The sequence below is a fragment of the Desmodus rotundus genome, chromosome 5, assembly GCF_022682495.2.
Source record: "Desmodus rotundus isolate HL8 chromosome 5, HLdesRot8A.1, whole genome shotgun sequence".
Classification (NCBI taxonomy): domain Eukaryota; kingdom Metazoa; phylum Chordata; class Mammalia; order Chiroptera; family Phyllostomidae; genus Desmodus; species Desmodus rotundus.
Genome location: NC_071391.1, coordinates 87,351,939 through 87,374,443, shown reverse-complemented (window position 1 = coordinate 87,374,443; position 22,505 = coordinate 87,351,939). Strand labels below are relative to the sequence as shown.

At 40.8% G+C, this 22,505-nt stretch overlaps 1 pseudogene; it reads left to right on the top strand.

The window, feature by feature from the left end:
- The first annotated feature begins 20,453 nt into the window (after positions 1–20,453).
- Positions 20,454–20,998, top strand: LOC123480802 (peptidyl-prolyl cis-trans isomerase A pseudogene; annotated as a pseudogene).
- The last annotated feature ends 1,507 nt before the right edge of the window (positions 20,999–22,505 follow it).

Below are 22,505 nucleotides of genomic sequence, written 5' to 3'. Positions count from 1 at the left end.
GGATCTTCCCCACAATGTCCACTCAGCAAACTGTCTTCCCCAGGGCTTCGTGATCTCCTCACATCATGTGCCCAGCACATAAACACATAACTTACATGTATTTCTATTAAAAATATGTGTGTTTGTGAATTCTGTCTTTTGCTTCCTTAGTTTAGTTATTAATCCCTGTGCTAGTACTACCATTTTCTTTTTAAAAAGATGATTGTTGTAGTCATTAGTACTGTTTACAAATGGTGTTTGTTTTCTTCTCTTTCAGGAAAATGGCAGGGTTGCATTTCCCTGTCCACTTGGAGTTCGCTGTGGCCATGCGACTTGATTTGGATAATGTAATGTGAGCATAAGTGACACATGTGACTTCCAGGAGGAGGCCTGCAGAGCTGGTATGCATTCACCATGTCCCTTCCCCCTGCCATGATAACCTGCAATGCTACGGTCTGACAGGTGCTGTTACCCAGACCCTGGAGTGGAGAGACATAGAGCAGGCCCTCCTAGCAATTCCCAGTGGACATGTAACATGATGAATGGGCCTTGGTTGTTTAAAATGATTGCCCTTGTAGGTTTTGTCTCTGCAGCAGAATCTAGCCTACCTTGGTTAAACAACGGCCACGGCTGTACTAATTCCATTACCTGATAGTGCATGTCCCTCTTTGTTTTCCTTTTAAAACATTCCTTAGCTCTCTATGGCTTTTTGTTCTTCCTTTTGATAATTTGTCAGTCTTCTAAGAAATTCCAGCTGGAAGAATCCACCCATATGGAAAGTGCTGGGCAAGAGTGTGACAAAAGAGAGATTGGTTTATATCACTGAAATGCAAAGAATTTTAGTTTTTATAACAAGCGTCACCTTCTAAAGTACATGTATTGGTTCCCCATCTCCAATTTACTTCACTAACCCTTGACTCATTCTAACCTTTTGCCAGTTTCTGACTCATCTTTTCACCATCTTCCCTTCTTGATTTTCATTCTCTCGCACCCTTGCTTTTATGTGCATTACCATAATTCCTTCTGAATCTCGTTCAGAGGAGTTTTCCCCTTATCCAGAGTTTTGGTGCCATTGTCACTTGAGCCTTCAGGGGGTTCACCTTCTTAAAAAATTTTAAATTGAATTTATTGGAGTGACACTGGTTAATAAAATTATATAGGTTTTAAGTGTACAATTTTGTAATACATCATCTGTATGTTATATTGTGTGTTCACCACCCAAAGCCCAGTTTGCTTCCATCCCCATTTATGCTTCCTTTACCTTCTTCTACCTCCTCCCACCCCCCTTCCCTCTGGTCATCACCATACTGTGGCATGTGTCTATGTTTTTTTTTTTGCTTATCCCTTCACCTTTTTCACCCAGTTCTCCAACCCACCTTCCCCTCTGACAGCTGACAGTCTGTTTTCTGTATCCATGAGTGTGTCTCTATTTTGCTTGTTCATTTATTTTGTTCATGAGATTCTACATATGAGTGAAATAATATGGTATTTGTCTTTCATTGACTGGCTTATTGCACTTAGGATAATGCTCCCAATGTCTAAACATGCTGTCACAAAGGGAAAGATTTTCTTTTTTATGGCTGAGTAGTATTCCATTGTGTGAATTTACCACCAATTTTTTTTTTTTCTGGGTACTGGAATATTTTTTTTAATTTTTATTTTTATTCAATTACAGTTGTGTGCCTTTTCTCCCCATCCCTCCACCCCACCCCAGCAGAACCGACCTCCCTCCCCCACCTCCACACTCCCCCTTGATTTTGTCCATGTGTCCTTTATAGTAGTTCCTCTAATCCCCTCTCTTCACTATCCTACCCACTCCCCCCTGCCCATTGTTAGATTGTTCTTAACTTCAGAGACTCTGGTTATATTTTGTTTGCTTTTTTCTTTTGTTGATTATGTTCCAGTTAAAGGTGAGATCATATGGTATTTGTCCCTCACTGTCTGGCTTATTTCACTTAGCATGATGCTCTTCAGTTCCATCCATGCTGTTGCAAAGGGTATAAGCTCCTTCTTTCTCTCTGCTGCATAGAATTCCATTGTGTAAATATACCATAGTTTTTGGATCCACTCGTTTGCTAATGGGCACTTCGGTTGCTTCCAGTACTTGGCTATTGTAAATTGTGCTGCTATGAACATTGGGGTGCCCAAGTTCTTTTGGATTGGTGTTTCAGGCTTCATAGGGTATAATCCCAGCAGCGGAATTGCTGGGTCAAAGGGCAGTTCCATTTTTAATTTTCTGAGGAAATTCCATACTGTTTTCCACAGTGTCCTCACCAGTCTGCATTCCCACCAACAGTGCACTAGGGTTCCCTTTTCTCTGCATCCTCTCCAACATTTGTTTGTGGATTTGTTTATGTTGGCCACTCTGACTGGTGTGAGATGGTAACTCATTGTGGTTTTAATTTGCATCTCCCTGATGGCTAGAGATGCTGAGCATCTTTTCATATGTCTCTGGGCCCTCTGTATGTCTTCCTTGGAGAAGTGTCTGTTCAAGTCCTTTGCCCATTTTTTAATTGGGTTGTTTGTCTTCCTGGAGTGGAGTCATGTGAGTTCTTTATATATTTTGGAGATCAGGCCCTTGTCTGAGGTATCATTGGCAAATATGTTTTCCCATACTGTTGGTTCTCTTTGTAATTTAGTGCTGTTTTCTTTAGCCATGCAGAAGCTTTTTATTTTGATGAGGTCCCATTTGTTTATTCTTTCCTTTATGTCCCTTGCTTTAGGGGATGTGTCTGTGAGGATGTTGCTGTGTGGAATGTCTGAGATTTTCCTGCCACTGTTTTCCTCGAGGACTTTTATGGTGTTACAACTTATATTTAAGTCTTTTATCCATCTTGAGTTTATTTTTGTGTATGGCGTAAGTTGGTGATCAAGTTTCATTTTTTAGCACATAGCTGTCCAGATCTCCCAACACCATCTGTTGAAGAGGCTATTTTTGCTCCATTTTATGCTCCTGCCTCCTTTGTCAAATATTAATTGACTGTAAAGACTTGAGTTTATTTCTGGGCTCTCTGTTCTGTCCCATTGTTCTATGTGCCTGTTTTTATGCCCGTACCAGGCTGTTTTGATTACAGTGGCCTTGTAATACAGTTTGATATCAGGTATTGTGATCCCTCCTGCTTTGTTCTTCTTTCTCAAAATTGCTGCAGCTATTTGGGGTCGTTTATGGTTCCATATGAATTTCTGAAATGTTTGTTCTATATCTGTGAAATATGTCATGGGTACTCTAATAGGGATTGCATTGAATCTATAAATTGCTTTGGGTAGTATGGCCATCTTGATGATGTTAATTCTTCTAATCCATGAGCATGGTCCATGCTTCCATTTGTTTGTGTCTTCCTTAATTTCTTTCTTCAGTGTTGTGTAGTTTTCCGAGTACAGATCTTTTACCTCCTTGGTTAGGTTTATTCCTAGGTACTTTATTTTTCTTGTTGCTATATCAAATGGGATTTTTTTCCTGATTTCTGTTTCTGCAGTTTCGTTGTTGGTGTACAGGAATGCCTTTGATTTCTGAGTATTGACTTTGTATCCAGCTGTTTTGCCAAATTCATGTATTAGGTCGAGTAGTTTTTTGGTGGAGTCTATAGGATTTTCCATGTACACTATCATGTCATCTGCAAACAGTGACAGTTTCATTTCCTCCTTTCCAATTTGGATGCCTTTTATTTCTTTTTCTTCTCTGATTGCTGTGGCTAGGACTTCCAATACTATGTTGAATAGGAGTGGTGAGAGAGGGCATCCTTGTCTTGTTCCTGATCTTAGTGGGAATGCTCTAAGGTTTTGTTCATTGAGTATGATGTTGGCTGTAAGTCTCTCATATAAGGCCTTTAGTATGTTGAGGAATGCTCCCTTTATTCCCACTTTGCTGAGTGTTTTTTTTATCAGAAATGGGTGCTGTATCTTATCAAATGTTTTTTCCACATCTATTGATATGATTATGTGATTTGTGTCTTTGCTGTTGTTGATGTGATGTAATATGTTTATTGATTTGCGAATATTGTACCATCCTTGCATCCCTGGGATGAATCCCACTTGGTCATGGTGTATGATCTTTTTAATGTATTGCTGGATGCGGTTTGCCAATATTTTGTTGAGAATTTTAGCGTCTGTGTTCATCAGCGATACTGGCCTGAAGTTTTCTTTCTTCATTGTGTCTTTATCTGGTTTTGGGATTAGGATGATGCTGGCTTCATAAAAAGAGTTTGGGAGTCTTCCATCAGTTTGGATTTTTTTGAATAGTCTGTGAAAGATAGGGGTTAGCTCTTCCTTAAATGCTTTGTAGAATTCTCCTGTGAATCCATGTGGTCCAGGGCCTTTGTGTGTTGGGAGTTTTTTGATGACTGCTTCAATTTCGTCTGCTGTTATTGGTCTGTTCAGGTTTTCTGGTTCTTCTTCATTCAGTTTTGGAAGATTATATTTTTCTAGAAATGTGTACATTTACCTAGGTTTTCAAATTTCTTGGCATCCAGTTCTTCGTAGTAATTTCTTACAATCCTTTCTATTTCTGTGCTATCAGTTGTAATCTCTCCTCTTTCATTTCTAATGGTGTTTATTTGGATCCTCTCTCTTTTTTTCTTGATGAGCCTACTTAAATGCTTTTAGATTTTGTCTGTCTTTTCAAAGAACCAGCTCCTGGATTCATTGATCCTTAGAATTGTGCTTTTAGTCTCTATGTCATTTAATTCTGCTCTGATCTTGGTTATTTCCTTCCTTCTGCTTGCTCTGGGCTGTCTTTGTTGTTGTTCCTCGAGTTCTTGTAGGCATAGGGTTAGGTTGTTTGTTTGAAATGTTTCTATCTTTTTAAGGTAGGCCTGTATTGCTATGAACTTCCCTCTCAGGACTGCCTTTGCTGTGTCCCATAGGTTTTGGGTTGTTGTGAGTTCATTTTCATTTTTTTCCAGAAAGTTTTTGATTTCTTCCCTAATCTCGTTCTTGACCCATTCATTGTTTAATAGCATGCTATTCAATCTCCATGATGTTGAGTGTTTTGGGTCTTGTCCTTTGGGGTTGGTTTCTAGTGTCAGTCCCTTGTGGTCGGAGAAAATGCTTGATATGATTTCAATTTTCTTGAACTTGTTGAGGCTTGCTTTGTGTCCTATCATGTGGTCTATCTTTGAAAAAGTTCCATGGACACTTGAAAAGAATGTGTATTTTGCTTCTTTGGGATGAAAAGCTCTATATATATCAGTTAAGTCCATTTCATCTAGGGTATTGTTAAGTGACACAATATCCTTGATATTTTGTTTGGAAGACCTGTCCATTTTTAACAGTGGTGTGCTAAATTCCCCTACTATAATTGTGTTGCTGTCAATATCTTTCGTGAAGTCCTCCAAGATTTTCTTTATGTATTTGGGTGCTCCTATGTTGGGTGCATATATATTTACAATGTTTATGTCTTCTTGGTGGATTCTTCCTTTGGGTATTATGAAGTGACCTTCTGGGTCTCTCTTTATGGCCCTTCTTTGGAAGTCTGTTTTGTCTGATATGAGTATTGCTACCCCTGCTTGTTTTTCCTGTCTGTTTGCTTGGAAAATTTGTTTCCAGCCCTTCACTTTCAGTCTGTGTAGGTGTTTTGTCCTGAGATGGGTCTCTTGTAGGCAGCATATGTGTGGGTCATGTTTTCTTATCCATTCAGCTATTCTATGTGTTTTGATTGGAGCATTTAATCCATTTACGTTTAAGGTTATTATCAATAGGTAGTTATTCTTTGCCATTTTTTCCTACCTGTGTTCCTCTGTCTTTCTCTTTTCCTTCCTTTCCTTAAAGCAGTCCCTTTAGCATCTCTTGCAGCGCTGGTTTGGTGGAAATGTATTCTTTTAGACTTCTTTTGTCTGGGAAACTCTTTATTTGGCCTTCTCTCTTGATTGAGAGCCTTGCTGGGTAAAGTAGTCTTGGTTGCAGGCCTCTGATCCTCATTACTTGGAATATTTATTGCCATTCTCTTCTGGCTTGGAGCCTTTCCTTGAGAAGTCAGTTGGTAACCTTTTCGGGGCTCCCTTGTATGTTAATTCCTGTTTCTCTCTTGCTGCCTTTAAAATCCTCTCTTTGTCTTGGAATTTTGCCATTTTAATTATGATGAGTCTTGCAGTGGCCTCTTTGGGTTCCTCTTGCTTGGGACTCTCTGTGTTTCCTGGATTTGGGTGACTTTTTCTCTCCTCAGATTAGGGAAAGTTTCCATCATTACTTTTTCAAACAGGTTTTCTATCCCCTGCTCTTCTTCTTCTCCTTCTGGTATTCCTATTATACGGACATTTTTACGTTTCATGTTGTCCTGCATTTCCCTTATTACCTCTTCATTCTTTCTGAGCCTCTTTTCCTTTTCTTGCTCTTTCTGGGTGTTTTTTCCTACTTTGTCCTCCAGCTCGCTGATCCAATCCTCTGCTTCATCAAGTCTGCTTTTGATTCCTTCTACTGTGTTCTTCAATTCAGAAATTGTATTCTTCATTTCCTCTTGGCCCTTGTTGATAGTTTCTATTTCCTTTTTCATGTTGATATAGTTTTCAGTGAGTTCATTGTAGTTTCCCTGTAGTTTCTGGTAGTTCTCTGTGAGCTCAGTGAGCTTCCTGATAACCAGTGCTTTGAACTCAGTATCTGATAGTTGACTTGCCTCTTTTTCAGTTAGCATTCTTTCTGAGGCTTCCTCCTTTCCTTTCATTTGGGGATTGTTTCTTTGTCTTCCCATTGTTTGTGAGACTCTTGTTGTTAGCCTCTGCTTCTTAAATTGATGTATTCTGACTCCCTGGGTTTATGGTATGAACTTCTATGGTAGAATGCCAATGGGATTCAGTGGTGCTGTCTCCTTAATCTCCTGTGCTCACTTGTCTTGAGCTGATAGTTATGGGTGTAACATGTTCTGACTCTGGTCTTTTCAGCACTCCAGGTTTTATATTCTCACCTGTGGGAAAAAGAGAAAGGGGGAAAAGAAAAAAAAAAGGAGAAGGGAAGGAGGGAAAAAGGGAATAGAAAAGGAAAGAAAGGGAGGAATAAGGAGTAATGAAAGATCGGAGGCAAGATAAGAAGGAACTTTAACAAAAATTAAAACAAAAGAATAAATAAAAGAAGGCAGGAAGAAGAAATAAAAAAGGTAAAGGATGGAAGGAAGAAGAAATAAAAAAAAGAAAGAAGGACAGAAAGGAATAAGGAATTCAGGGGGAAAGGAAGGGGAAGAAAAAGTCTTCTGCTGGCTTTAAATGGGTGAGGTTAGTTCTGCTGGTCTTCCTGTCTGTGAAAGGGAGGGGGTGGTTGGAAGGATTTGTTTTACTTTTCTCCCTTCCGGAGCCACACTCTTGCAGTTGTTCAGCCTCCAGTCCAGTTCCTCCTGGTCCTTCTGCTCCCCACTAGGCCTTTAGTTCACCAGTTGTGCTGTCCTTGAGTTGCACCAATTAGGGGCAATTCACACTCCCCCTTCTTGCTCTTTGCTGTCTTAGATGCTAGGGGCTCTTGGTGCTGCTATGGGGTAGTTCAGCCCCCTACTGGGTGGAGTCTTTCGAGGGAATGCACTCTCCCTAGCCGAGCCCTGCAGCTCCCCTCTCCTGGGTGTTCTGCCTTAGTCCTAGAGAGCCAGTAGGCCCTGCAGGGTTCTGTGTGCAGGGGCTAGGTAGGAGTTGTTCAGAAGTGGTACTTTTAGGTGTGGTCACTTGCAGCCAGGCCGTTGATCAGCTGATCCATAGCTTTTGGCCTGGGTTGCGCGCAGCCGGCGGGTCCACTGCTTTGGGCCTGTGTGTGGGGCAGCTAGCCTCTGCTCCTGGTGCGCACCCACCCGAGGTTTCAGGTGTGGGCGGCCAGCTGGGGTTTCAGTTGTGGGTGCCCAGTCGGCTAATCTGGGTGCGTGCAACTGGGTTTCAGGTGAGAGCTGGGGCTGATTATCCTGTGTTCACCGTCTGGAGGCTGAGGGGGCAGGGGCGCCAGAGGCCGTGGCTGCTGCGGAGAGTTCTCTAACTAGCCACTGAGTGCCTCTGTTTTCTTTTTCTTTTTGAGAAATTCTTCCTATTCAAGCCCCCCTGGTCCAAACAAGTACCTGGCTGCTCACACAGCCCAGCCTGGCTCTCTCCCAAGAATCCTGCAGCAGACCCTGCGCCCAGGCCGGGGCTTTAGCAGCCCTGGTCCCCGTGCAGGTCCTGGGGACCTTATTGATGGTAAGCACTCTTCTTACCATCAGATCTTTCAATGTCCTCTATCTTTGGTCTCCAATCTTCATATATGCTGGAATACCGTTGGCTGTTTGTTCTGTTCCTCAGATCAGCTAGGTGTTTCACTGGTGCTGAGGGGAAGTGGACTCCGCTCCCACCTATCTCATTGCCATCTTCCCTGAGTCTCCTTGACATGAAGGCCCAGAACTTTTTTATCCACTCATCTACTGATGGTTACTTGACCTGCTTTCAAACCTTAGCTGTTTTAAATAATGCTGTAATGAACATAGGGGTACATATATTCTTTCAAACTAGTGTTTCAGGTTTCTTTGGATATATTCCTGGAAGTGGAATTGCTTGATCATAGGCAGTTCAATTTTTATTTTTTTGAGGAAATTCCATACTGTTTTTTACAGTAACTGCACCAACCTGCATTCATGTGGATTCCACATTTATCAAAAGAATCTTCTAAACACTGAAACTGTCTCCTAAGAGGAATTCTGATGTCAGCTGCTAAGATAATGCAAAATTATACACTTAATTACACATACAAGATGCTGGGACAAATTAGAAAGTTGGCTGGGTAGGGAGAAGATGAGACATACATTCAGACATATATTTTATATTGTAAAAGAAGAAGAATGAATTCCATATGGAGAAAGAAGTTCACTGTGTGGGGGGATGGGTAAAGGAGATCAAAAAGTACAAACTTCCAGTAATAAAAGAAATAAATCGGGGGATGCAATGAGCAGTGACTATAGGCAATAATGCATATTGGCATGCTGTTAAGAAAAGAAATCTTAAAAGTTTTCATCACAAGAAGATATTTTGTAACTATATATGGTGATGGATGTTAAGTAGGCTTATTGCGGTGATCATTTCACAATAAACTATGGTACAAATATAGAATCCTTGTGTTGTACATCTGTAACTAATATGTTACATGTTAATTATATCTCAATAAAAAAGAAGTTAACTGTAAAAAATAAATCATAAAAAAATAGAATTATTACCTGATTTTAGTTTTTTTAAACCTTAAAACTAATGGAAGAAATTATACACAAACTGACAGACCTAACTATATAAAAATGTAAAACTGCTAACTGTCTAAACAGTATAAACAGAATTTAAAGGCAGTCAACAAGCTTGGAGATATTTTTATAAATATGACAAGAAAAATGTTGTAACTTTAATAACATGTTTATCAAATCAAGAAAACCTAGTAATACTCTCACGAAAGAAGGCAATCATATCAACAAGCATTTCGCTAAGGAGGAAATCAAATAACTAAATAATTAATATGCAGAAAAAATATTCATATCCATTAATAATAAACTAAAAACTAATTTTAAACAATGTTGTCAGAATTTTGTTCAGAAGTATATTGAGTTGGTAGATTAATTTGGGAATAATTTTCTTCATTTATTTTACTGTTTCACTCTTTAGTAGTCGATAATTTTTCTATGTCAAAGTGTGTTTAATTTCTATGCAGGATAATGTTCAGATACTTTATATCTTTGGTTAGTTCTGTGGCCAGCAACAGATTTCTGGCAGAATATTGAGGGGGATGGGTCCAGCTGCCTCTCCTAAAGCAAAAGATGGGTTCAGCTTCTTTTCCACTTCCAGCTTGCTTTGTTCCAGTTGCCAGATGAGATTCTGGCCCCTTAGGTGTAAGAGTGCAGGTAGGGAGGCTGCGGAGGGGAGAAAGTTCTTTCCTGAATAATGCTATCAGAAGACAGTGGGTTGATTCACACTGTGTCACCCTAGCTTAGCTAGAATTCAGTTTCCCAGAATTTCTTTCTGTGAATGATTCTGGACTAGGATTGACTACAAGAGAAAATTGGGCAAGATTTGGATGACAGAAGGAAAGCAGCAATCACTATGCTGGGAAGGTCACTGCATGGACCCAGGTGCCACTGTAGCTCACCCATGTTGGTGGCAATCTACTGCCTGCCTCATTGGGGCCAGGCTGCAGCTCCCACTCTGCTGCAGTCCCCTCTGCAGCTTTCTGAGTCTCCTCTGAAAGCTGGGTCCCCTCTCTGCTTTCTGAGTCCTGGGTCAGGTGTGTGTGGATTTGCAGCCAGGAACTCTAGCTCTTCTGTAGCTTGTCAAGGTTGGAGGCAGAGAGAGACTGGCACAGGCTCCAGGCTGCCCTCTTTTCCCTTGCTTCATGACCTTTCGTGACTTCAGGCCCAACATCAGACAAAGGTGATAGCCTTCCGTAGACTCCTTTACCAGCTGACACAATTGTGTGAGGTCTAATTTCACCTTACTTACTGCAGTTCCACTTTCCTGATGAAACTCTCCCTGGCACCAAACTCTGTGCTCTCTGTGCCTAGCAGATATTAAAGCAGACTCCTTCTCTTGGGCGTTCCTCACAGGCTCTTCTATGACTGCAACTTTCTTACACAGGCTTTCCTCCAGCTGTCACCCCTCCCCAGAGCTCCCCCTTTTCATCAAGAGGGTGTCTACTTGTTGCTGGAGTCCTGTTGCCCTCCCAGGTGCCCATCTTGTGTAGGATGCAAAATGGCATCAGATGGCTCTCTCCCTTCCACATGAGCCACTTCTGGTCCAGGGAAATGCAGAAGCATCATTTATCCCTGACAAATCCTGGTGGTGCAGGCCTTTTCACCACAGAAGCAGTTCTTCCTTTGCCCCCAAAGCAAGTAATGGGCCTGACTTTCTTGCTCTTTAATATCCTGGCAGAAGCTAGACACCTGTTCTTGCCTCCAGCTCTGGAAGGAGGAAAGGCTCAGTCCCAGAGAGCAGAAGCTCTGAACAAGTTAGCCATGGGTAGAACATTCTTTGAGCCAACCAGGGCTGAGTTGGTGCTACACCAAGCTGTGAGGGGTGTTAGTATTACTGAACTGAGGACTGTGCTAGTTTGCATATGCCATTCCTTTAAATTCTGAAAATAATTCTAAGAGATAGTACTAGTAATGCTCAGGGTAAGAAAGTTGCCCCGAGTCAAAAGATCAAGCTAGTGAATAACAACCCTGTGGAGGCTCTATCAACTAATGTTACTACCAGCAGAAAAAAACCGAAACAACGGTGTCTCTGCACCTTTTCCTTCACAGGGATTTTCAACTTTTGACATATGAACATATGTGTTAGGTAAAAATGGCATCATAAATTTATTTTTTTAAGAGATGTTATTTATGAGAGAGTCGGGAAGATGATGGTGAGATAGGTGGGAGTGGAGTCAACTTCTCTCTGCACCTGGGTGAAACACCTACTCAATCTACTGAGGACCAAAGCGAACAGCCAACAGCACTCCAGTGTTTATGAAGATAGGAGACCAAAAAGTATAGAGGACACTGAAAAAACAGACGGTACGGGGATTGCTTCAGTACAAAAAGGTCCCTGGGACCAGCGTGGGGACAGGGGCAGCTGCAGCCCCAGGCCCGCCCCTGCCGGGTCTGCTGCAGGACTCCTGGGAGAGAGCCGGGTTAACGGCTCCCTCCCCTGCCAAACAAGGCTTGAGCAACACCTAGAGAGACCTGGTTGCTTGAAGTCGCAGGGAAGGGAATAAGAATGAAGTGGTAACCTGCGCAGACTGTGGGCACTGGCTGGGGAGTTGAGAGTTGGGCCGTGTGGGACCCTGACCTGGACCCGGTCTAGCTGGAGAGGTGGGCTGTATGAGAGGACAGGTACTTCCCTGTACAGAGGGAGCTGCAGGACTGAGCAGAAGGATTTTCCCAAAAAGAAAAACACCCTCGTGGGGCACTTTGGGGAATTCCCCTGCAGCAACAGCTCCAGTCTCCTCTCCACCCAGCCACCTGCCCATCCGGGGACTGTATGCATGGACCAGGGAGTGTCCGCACCTCATCTCAGAGGGAGCCGAGACCACAGGCATCAATTGGGGTAGTGTGCCCAGTGACCAGGGAGTGTGTGCACGCACCGGGCACTGTGTGCATCGACCGTGGAGTGTCCACACCTCATCACGGAGGGAACTGAGACAACAGACACCAGGGAGAGTGAGAATCAAGGAAGGCTCTGCACACACACCCATAGCCCAGAGGAGGCCTACCATAAAAACGAGTGGGTAGAAGCTGGGAACACCAGGATACCTCCTGGAAGAGGAAACTCACCAACAAAGGAAACAGCAACAGAAGAGAACAGAAGAAGGTGAAAGAGGGAGGGGAAGTCACACTAAGTCAACCCAGGACATAACTGAAAATAAGAATAAATAGTGAAGAAATTACTAAGAACAAACAACTAAACAAGAGCAAGAAAAAAACCTCAAAACCTTGTACACAGGGAAGAACCAGCTCAAACACTACCTGCCCACACCTACATAACAGAAAGCAAGAGGTGGGGGACAGACTTCCTCAGATAACCAGCTGGTGGGAAGGACCCACCAAAGAAAGACCCAACAACAACCAAAAAGCAAAGACATACACAGAGCCAACATAAACTGCAGTCTAAGATCAGTAAGATCGGGAGATCAAGGAGACTGTACCACTGAATCTCACAAGTATTCTATCACAGAAGTTTACACCCAAAACCTAGGGGGTCAGAACAGAGCAACTTAAGAAGCAGAGGCTAACAGAGTCTCACAAACAATGAGAAGACAAAGAAACAATCCCCAAATGAAAGGAAAGCAGAAAGTCTCAGAAACAATGCTAACTGAAAAAGAGGGAAGTCAACTATCAGATAATGAGTTCAAAGAATTGGTTATAAGGAAGCTTCATGAACTCACACAGATTTACCAAAAACTACTGGGAAGTTACAATGAACTCACTGCAAACTATATCAACATAAAAAGGAAATAGAAACTATCAACAAGGACCAAGAGGAAATGAAGAATACAATTTGTGAACAGAGGAACACAGTAGAAGGAATCAAAACCAGGCTTGATGAAGCAGAGGATTGGATCAGCGAACTGGAGGACAAAGTAGAAAAAAAACACGCAGAATGAGCATGAAAAGGAAAAGTGTCTCAGAAAGAATGAAGAAGGGTTAGGGAACTGCAGGACAACATGAAACGTAACAATATCCGTATAATAGGAATACCAGAATGAGAAGAAGAAGAGCAATAGATAGAAAACCTGTTTGAAAAAGTAATGATGGAAACTTTCCCTAATTTGATGAGAGAAAACGTCACACAAACCCAGGAATCACACAGATTCCCAATTAAGAGGAACCCAAATAGGCCCACTGCAAGACACATCATAATTAAAGTGGCAAAATTCCAAGACAAAGAGAGGACCTTAAAGGCAGCAAGAGAGAAAAGGAAGTAACATACAAAGGAGCCCTGATAAGGTTAGCAACTGACTTCTCTATGCAAATGCTCCAAGCCAGAAGAGAATGGCAAAAAATATTCCAAGTAATGAGAACCAGAGGCCTGCAACCAAGGCTACTTTACCCAGCAAGGCTCTCAATCAAGAGAGAAGGCCAAATAAAGAGTTTCCCAGACAAAAGAAGTCTAAAAGAATATACCTCCACCAAACCAGCTCTGCAAGAGAAGCTAAAGGGACTGCTTTAAGGAAAGGAAAGAAGAGAGAGAGAGAGAGAGAGAGAGAGAGAGAGAGAGAGAGAGAGAGAGGTACACAGGTACAAACAAATGGCAATGAATAAGTACATATCAATAATAACTATAAATGTAAATGGATTAAATACTCCAATCAAAACACATAGAATAGCTGAATGGATAAGAAAGCATAACCCACACATACGCTGCCTACAAGAGACCCACCTCAGGACAGAAGACCTACACAGACTGAAAGTGAGGGGCTGGAAACAAGTTTTCCAAGCAAACAGACAGGAAAAACAAGCAGGGGTAGCAATACTCATATCAGACAAAATAAACTTCAAAAAAAAACGGCCATAAAAAGAGACCCAGAAGGTCACTTCATAATACCCAAAGGAAGAATCCACCAAGAAGACATAAACATTGTAAATATATATGCACCCAACATAGGAGCACCCAAATACATAAAGAAAATCTTGGAGGATTTCAAGAAAGATATTGACAGCAACACAATTATAGTAGGGGACTTTAACACACCACTGTCAAAAATGGACAATCTTCCAAAAAAAATATCTTTGTTGATACAAAGATATTGTGGCATTGAACAATGTCCTAGATGAAATGGACTTAACTGATATATACAGAGCCTTTCATCCCAAAGACTCAAAATACACGTTCTTTTCAAGTGTCCATGGAACATTTTCAAAGATAGACCACATGATAGGATACAAAACAAGCCTCAACAAGCTCAAGAAAATTGAAATCATATCAAGCATTGTCTCTGACCACAAGGAACTGAAACTAGAAACCAACCCCAAAGGAAAAATCCCCAAACACTCAAAATCATGGAGATTGAATAGCATGCTATTAAACAATGAATGGGTCAAGAATGAGGTTAAGGAAGAAATCAAAAAGTTTCTGGAAACAAACAAAAATGAACTCACAACAATCCAAACCTATGGGACACAGCAAAGGCAGTCCTGAGAGGGAACTTCATAGTGATACAGGCCTACCTAAAAAGAATAGAAACATTTTAAATGAACAACTTAACCCTACACCTACAAGAACTCAAGGAGCAACAACAAAGACAATGCAGAGCAAGTAGAAGGAAGGAAATAACCAAGATCAGAGCAGAATTAAATGACATAGAAAATAAAAGCACAATTGTAAGGATCAATGAATCCAGGAGCTGGTTCTTTGAAAAGATTAAAAAAATCGACAAGCCCTTAAGCAGGCTTATCAAGAGAAAAAGAGAGAGGACCCAAATAAACACAATCAGAACTGAAAGAGGAGAGACTACAACTGATACCACCAAAATACAAAGGATTGGAAGAAATTACTATGAAGAAATGTATGCAAAGAAATGTGAAAACCTAGGTAAAATGGACAAATTTCTAGAAAAATATAACCTCCCAAAACTGGACGAAGAAGCAGCAGAAAGCCCGAACAGACCAATAACACCTGATGAAATTGAAGCAGTAATCAAATTACTGCCAACACACGAAAGCCCTGGACAAGATTGTTTCACAGAATTCTACAGAGCATTTAAGGGAGAGCTAACCCCCATCCTCCACAGATTATTTCAAAAATTCAAGAAGATGGAAGACTCCCAAACTCGTTTTATGAAGCCAATATCTTCTTAATCCCAGAACCAGATAAAGACATAACAAGGAAAAACACTTTAGGCCAATATCGCTGATGAACATAGATGCTAAAATCCTCAACAAAATATTGGCAAACCGCATCCAGCAATACATTAAAAAGATCATACATCATGATCAAGTGGGATTCATCCCAGGGATGCAAGGGTGATGCTATATTTGCAAATCAATAAACATAATACAACACATAAACAAAAGCAAAGACTGAAACCACATGGTCATATCAATAGATGCAGGAAAAACATTTGATAAGATACAGCACCCATTTCTGATAAAAATACTCAGCAAAGTGGGAATTGAGGGAGCATTCCTCAACATAATAAAGGCCATATATGAGAGACTTACAGCCAACATCATACTCAATGGACAAAACCTTAGAGCTTTCCCACTAAGATCAGGAACAAGACAAGGATGCCCTCTCTCACCACTCCTATTCAACATAGTACAGGAAGTCCTAGCCACAGCAATCAGAGAAGAAAAAGAAATAAAAGGCATCCAAATTGGAAAGGAGGAAATGAAACTGTCACTGTTTGCAGATGACATGATAGTGTACATGGAAAATCCTATAGACCCCACCAAAAAACTACTCGACCTAATACATGAATTTGGCAAAACAGCTGGATACAAAGTCAATACTCAGAAATCAAGGGCATTCTTGTACACCAACAACGAAACTGCAGAAACAGAAATCAGGAAAAAAATCCCATTTGATATAGCAACAAGAAAAATAAAGTACCTTGCAATAAACTTAACCAAGGGGGTAAAAGACCTGTACTCAGAAAAGTACACAACACCAAAGAAAGAAATTAAGGAAGACACAAACAAATGGAAGCATGTACCATGCTCATGGATTGGAAGAATTAACATCATCAAAATGGCCATACTACCCAAAGCAATTTATAGATTCAATGCAATCCCTATTAGAGTACCCATGACATATTTCACAGATATAGAACAAACATTTCAGAAATTCATATGGAACCATAAACGACCCCAAATAGCTGCAGCAATTTTGAGAAAGAAGAACAAAGCAGGAGGGATCACAATACCTGATATCAAACTGTATTACAAGGCCACTGTAATCAAAACAGCCTGGTACGGGCATAAAAACAGGCACATAGAACAATGGGACAGAACAGAGAGCCCAGAAATAAACTCAAGTCTTTACAGTCAATTAATATTTGACAAAGGAGGCAGGAGCATAAAATGGAGCAAAAATAGCCTCTTCAACAGATGGTGTTGGGAGATCTGGACAGCTATGTGCAAAAAAATGAAACTTGATCTCCAAGTTACACCATACACAAAAAGAAATTCAAGGTGGATAAAAGACTTAAATGTAAGTCGTAACACCATAAAAGTCCTCGAGGAAAACAGTGGCAGGAAAATCTCAGACATTCCACACAGCAACATCCTCACAGACACATCCCCTAAAGCAAGGGACATAAAGGAAAGAATAAACAAATGGGACCTCATCAAAATAAAAAGCTTCTGCATGGCTAAAGAAAACAGCACTAAATTACAAAGAGAACCAACAGTATGGGAAAACATATTTGCCAATGATACCTCAGACAAGGGCCTGATCTCCAAAATATATAAAGAACTCACATGACTCCACTCCAGGAAGACAAACAACCCAATTAAAAAATGGGCAAAGGACTTGAACAGACACTTCTCCAAGGGGGACATACAGAGGGCCCAGAGACATATGAAAAGATGCTCAGCATCTCTAGCCATCAGACAGATGCAAATTAAAACCACAATGAGTTACTATCTCACACCAGTCAGAGTAGCCAACATAAACAAATCAACAAACAAATGTTGGAGAGGATGCGGAAAAAAGGGAACCCTAGTGCACTGTTGGTGGGAATGCAGACTGGTGAGGACACTGTGGAAAACAGTATGGAATTTCCTCAGAAAATTAAAAATGGAACTGCCCTTTGACCCAGCAATTCCGCTGCTGGGATTATACCCTATGAAGCCTGAAACACCAATCCAAAAGAACTTGGGCACCCCAATGTTCATAGCAGCACAATTTACAATAGCCAAGTACTGGAAGCAACCGAAGTGCCCATTAGCAAACGAGTGGATCCAAAAACTATGGTATATTTACACAATGGAATTCTATGCAGCAGAGAGAAAGAAGGAGCTTATACCTTTTGCAACAGCATGGATGGAACTGAAGAGCATCATGCTAAGTGAAATAAGCCAGACGGTGAGGGACAAATACCATATGATCTCACCTTTAACTGGAACATAATCAACAAAAGAAAAAAGCAAACAAATTATAACCAGAGACATTGAAATTAAGAACATTGTAACAATTGCCGGAGGGGAGTGGAGAGGGGATAGTGGGGAGAGGGTTGTATAGGAGCTACTATAAAGGACACAAGGACAAAATCAAGGGGGAGGGTAGAGTTGGGGGAGGGAGGTGGACTGGATGGGGTGGGGTGGAGGGAAGGGGAGAAAATGCAGACAATTGTAACTGAATAACTAAAATTAATTAATTAAAAAAAACTATGGTACATTTACACAATGGAATTCTACGCAGCAGAGAGAAAGAAGGAACTTATACCCTTTGCAACAGCATGGATGGAACTGGAGAGCATTATGCTAAGTGAAATAAGCCAGGCGGTGAGGGACAAATACCATATGATCTCACCTTTAACTGGAACATAATCAACAAAAGAAAAAAGCAAACAAAATATAACTAGAGACATTGGAGTTAAGAACAATCTAACAATTGCCAGAGGGGAGTGGGGAGGGAACAGTGGGGAGAGGGGTTTACAGGAACTACTATAAAAGACACATGGACAAAATCAAGGGGGAGGGTGGAGGTCGGGGAGAGAGGTGGGTTCTGCTGGTTTCGGGTGGAGGGATGGGGAGAAAATGCATACAACTGTAATTGAATAACAAAAATTAAAAAAAAGATTAAATGCCAAGCAGGGAACAGAAAAAAAATAAATGCAAAACATTAAAAAGAGAGAGAGAGATTTTATTTATTTATGTTTAGACAGAGGGGAAGGGAGAGAGAAAGAGAGGTAGAGAAGCATCAATGTGTGGTTGCCTATTTTGTGCCCCCTACTGGGGACCTGGCCCACAAATCAGGCATGTGCCCTGACTGAGAGTGCAACCTGCAATCCAACCTGCAATCTGGTTTGTAGGCCAGCACTCAATCCACTGAGCCACACCAGCTGGGGCTAAAAATGGTGTCTAAGTGTTATCATTTTCTCTTATGACAGGTGAAGGCAACTACCTTTTCCTGTGATCCAAATCCTTTTAGATTAATGTATGTTTATATCCTTTGCCCAATTTCTCACTTATTTAATGATGTTCTTATTCCTTTTCAGGAAGTTAACTGTTTATGATATAGTTTTCATTTTTTCTAGTTTATCATTTGTTTTGTGGTTTTATTTATGCTGTTTTTACCCCACCAGCCACAAAGTAGGTGATTTGATTTTTAAGTGGTCAATTAATCAACTTTTGGCAAAGGGCTCTGAGTTTTGGGTCATATTTAAAAAGGTCTGCCCTACTCGAAGACTATATCTGTAAAATTCTTCCATTATTTTCTAGAATTTTATGGTTTCATTTTGTACAAATGTAAATATTTGATTCTTCTTGAGTCGATTTTGGTATAAGTTGTGAGATAGAAATTCAACTTTATTTTTTTCCCAAATAGTTACCTAGTTGGCTAAATGCATTTATTTAAAAATTCCATCTTCTGCCCTTTTGAAAGGGTGTCTTTGAGTCTCTTCTGGTCCATTGATTTGTCCATCTGTACATGGCATGTTCAGTAGTGTTTTAATTATCACCACTTTGTCACTTTATAATGTGTTTTAGTGTCTGGTGAGGCTAGTCCTGCTTCTACCACCCATTACTCTTCTTCTTCAATTTTTTTTGTAGTAATTCTTGCTTATTTATTTCTAGAGGTTATTATTTATTTCAGAATCATCTTTTTAGTTAAAAACATTAAAACAATTAAGAAGGGTTTGATCTCCAAAATATAAAAAGAACTCACTCGAGTCCACTCCAGGATGACAAACAACCCAATTAAAAAATGGGCAAAAGACCTGAACAGACAATTCTCCAAGGAGGACGTACCGAGGGCCCAGAGACATATGAAAAGATGCTCAGCATCACTAGCCATCAGAGAGATGCAAATTAAAACCACAATGAACCCTGGCTGGCATAGCTCAGTGAATTGAGCATGGGCTGGCAAATCAGAAGGTCTCCGGTTTGATTCCCAGTCTAGGGCACAGGCCTGGTTTGCAGGCCAGGTCCCCAGTATAGGGGGGCATGAGAGAGGCAACTACACATTGATGTTTCTCTCCCTCTCTTTCTCCTTCCCTTCCCCTCTCTCTACAAATAAATAAATAAAAATCTTTAAAAAACCCCACAAAACCCACAATGAGATACCACTTCACACTGGTGAGAATGGCCATCATAAACAAATCAACACACACCAAGTGTTTCAGGGGATGTGGAGAAAAGGGAACCCTAGTGCACTGTTGGTGGGAATGCAGACTAGTGTAGCTACTGTGGAAAATAGTATGGAATTTCCTCAGAAAACTAAAGCTGGAACTGCCTTTTGACCCAGCAATTCTACTCCTGGGATTATATCCTAAGAACGGTGAAACACCAGTCCAAAAGAATCCATGCACCCCAATGTTCATAGCAGTGCAATTTACAATAGCCAAGTCTGGAAGCAACCTAAGTGCCCATCAGTAAATGAACGGATCAAAAAACTATGGTATGTTTACGTGATGCAATACAATGCAGCAGAAAGAAAGGAACTTCTACCCTTTGAGACAGACAGCATGGATGGAACTGGAGACCATTATGCTAAGTGAAGTAAGCCATGTGGTGAAAGACAAATACCATATGATCTCTCCTTTAAGTGGAAACTAATCAACAAAAGAAAAAAGCAAACAAAATATAACTAAAGACATTGAAATTAAGAACAAAGTGACAGTAATCAGAGGGGAGGTGGGAGGGGATAATGGGGGGAAAGGGTGGAAGGGTTTTCAGGAACAAGTATAAAGGACACATGGACAAAACCGAGGAAGGGCTGGCATCGGTGGGGAGGTGGGGAAGGCTGGGGTAGGGGGAAGAGAAGGGGGGGAAAGGCAGACAACTGTACTTGAACAACAATAAAAAACAATTTATGCCTTCCTTGCAGATGCCACTGCTGCCTGGGACTTTCCCACACCCAGCCATGGTCAACCCCACCGAGTTCTTTGACATTGCTGCTGATGGCAAGCCCTTGGGCTGCGTCTCCTTCCAGCTATTTGCAGACAGAGTTCCAAAGACAGCAGAAAACTTTCGTGCTCTGAGCACTGGGGAGAAAGGATTTGGTTATAAAGCCTAAGCCTCTTGCTTTCACAGAATTATTCCGGGATTTATGTGCCCCGGTGGTGTCTTCACATGACACAGTGGTACAGACAGCAAGTCCATCTACCGGGAGAAATTTGATGATGAGAATTTCGTCCTGAAGCACACAGGCCCTGGCATCCTGTCCATGGCAAATGCTGGACCCAACACAAACGGTTCCCAGTTTTTCATCTGCACTGCCAAGACCGAGTGGCTGGATGGCAAGCATGTGGTCTTCGGCCAGGTGAAAGACACATGGATGTTGTGACAGCCATGGATGGAGTGCTGCGGGTCCAGGAATGGCAAGAAGATCACCACTGCTGACTGTGGACAACTTTAATAAATTTTACTTGTGTTTTATCTTAACCACCAGACCATTCCTTCTGTAGCTCAAAGAGCACCCCTTCACCCCCATCTGCTTGGAATGTTGTATAATCTTCATGCTCTTGCCACAGTTCATTGGGTTCCATGTTTTCTTTACCCCTTCCAAGTCTAGTGGGTTTGCAGAGTTAAGATTATGATTATGAAATAAAAACTAAATAAAAAAATTAATTAAAAAACAGCATTAAAACAATTAAAATTAAACAAAGTTAAAAAACAAATCTCAACTCTGTTGGCATTTGGGGGACAAGATTACATTGAATCTTTAACATAAGGGAAGTTTTTTTATTTTTGATGTTGAATCATCATATCCAAATATTCTATTGGTGTCTCATAGTATTTTCAGGGTTTTTTAAAAATCATCCTAGATCGTCTATGTTTCTTATTTTAATTCTATGTACCTGATCTTCTTGTGTTGCCATTTTAAATGTATTCTTTCTTCCACTATATCTTCTAAATGGCTATTGTTTATAGCATAACATATTTTCATATGTTAATTTTATATCCAGCCAATTTAATAAACTTTCTTGTTTGTAATGTTTTTAGTTGATTATCTTGAGTTTTTCAAGTAACAATTACATTAACTACAAATGATGATAATTTTTAAAAAATATTTTATTTTATTTTTGATTTTAGAAAGATGGATAGGGAAGGAGAAAGAGGGAGAAAAACATCAATGTGAGAGAGAAACATTTATTGGTTGCCTTTCATACACGCCCAGGGGGATAGAACCTACAACTCAGGCATGTGCCTTGACTGGGAATCGAACCAGTGACCCTTTGCTTTGCAGTCCGGCGCTCAGTCCACTGAGACACACCAGCCAGGCCATTTGTACTTCTTTATCCTTTTACTTTTTTTACTCAGTGCACCCCAAACCCCTCGCCTCTGGTTACCACCAGTCAGTTCTCTGTATCTATGAGTTTGTTTCAGTTTTGCTTGTTTGTTTATTCTGTTCTTTAGATTCCACATGTAAGTGAAGTCATATGGGACTTGTCTATATCTAACTTCTTTCACTTAGCATAATACTCTCCAGGACCACCCATGCTGTTAAAAATGGTAGTCTTTTTATGGCTGAGTAATATTTCATTGTGTAAATATACTATAATTATTTATCCTTTCTTGGGATGCTTCTGTATTTTGGCTATTGTAAATAATGCTGCATGGAACACAGAGGTGCATATATTCTTTCAAATTAGTATTTTGGGTTTCTTTGGAGAAATACTCAGAAGTGGAATCAATGGCAGTTCCATTTTTAATTTTCTTGTGGTAATTCCATGCTGTTTTCCACAGTGGCTGCACCAGTCTGCATTCCTACCAACAGTGTACTAGGGTTCCCTTTTCTCCACATCTTCGTCACCACTTGTTTGTTGATTTATTTATGATGGCATACTGACAGGAATGAGGTGATATTTCACTGTGGTTACTGTTATACTATTTTCCAAAAAAATCATTGTAAGGTTGTTTTTTTTTTGTATGTTTTCACAAAGTTTACAAAGCATCAGAACTACCCATTTCT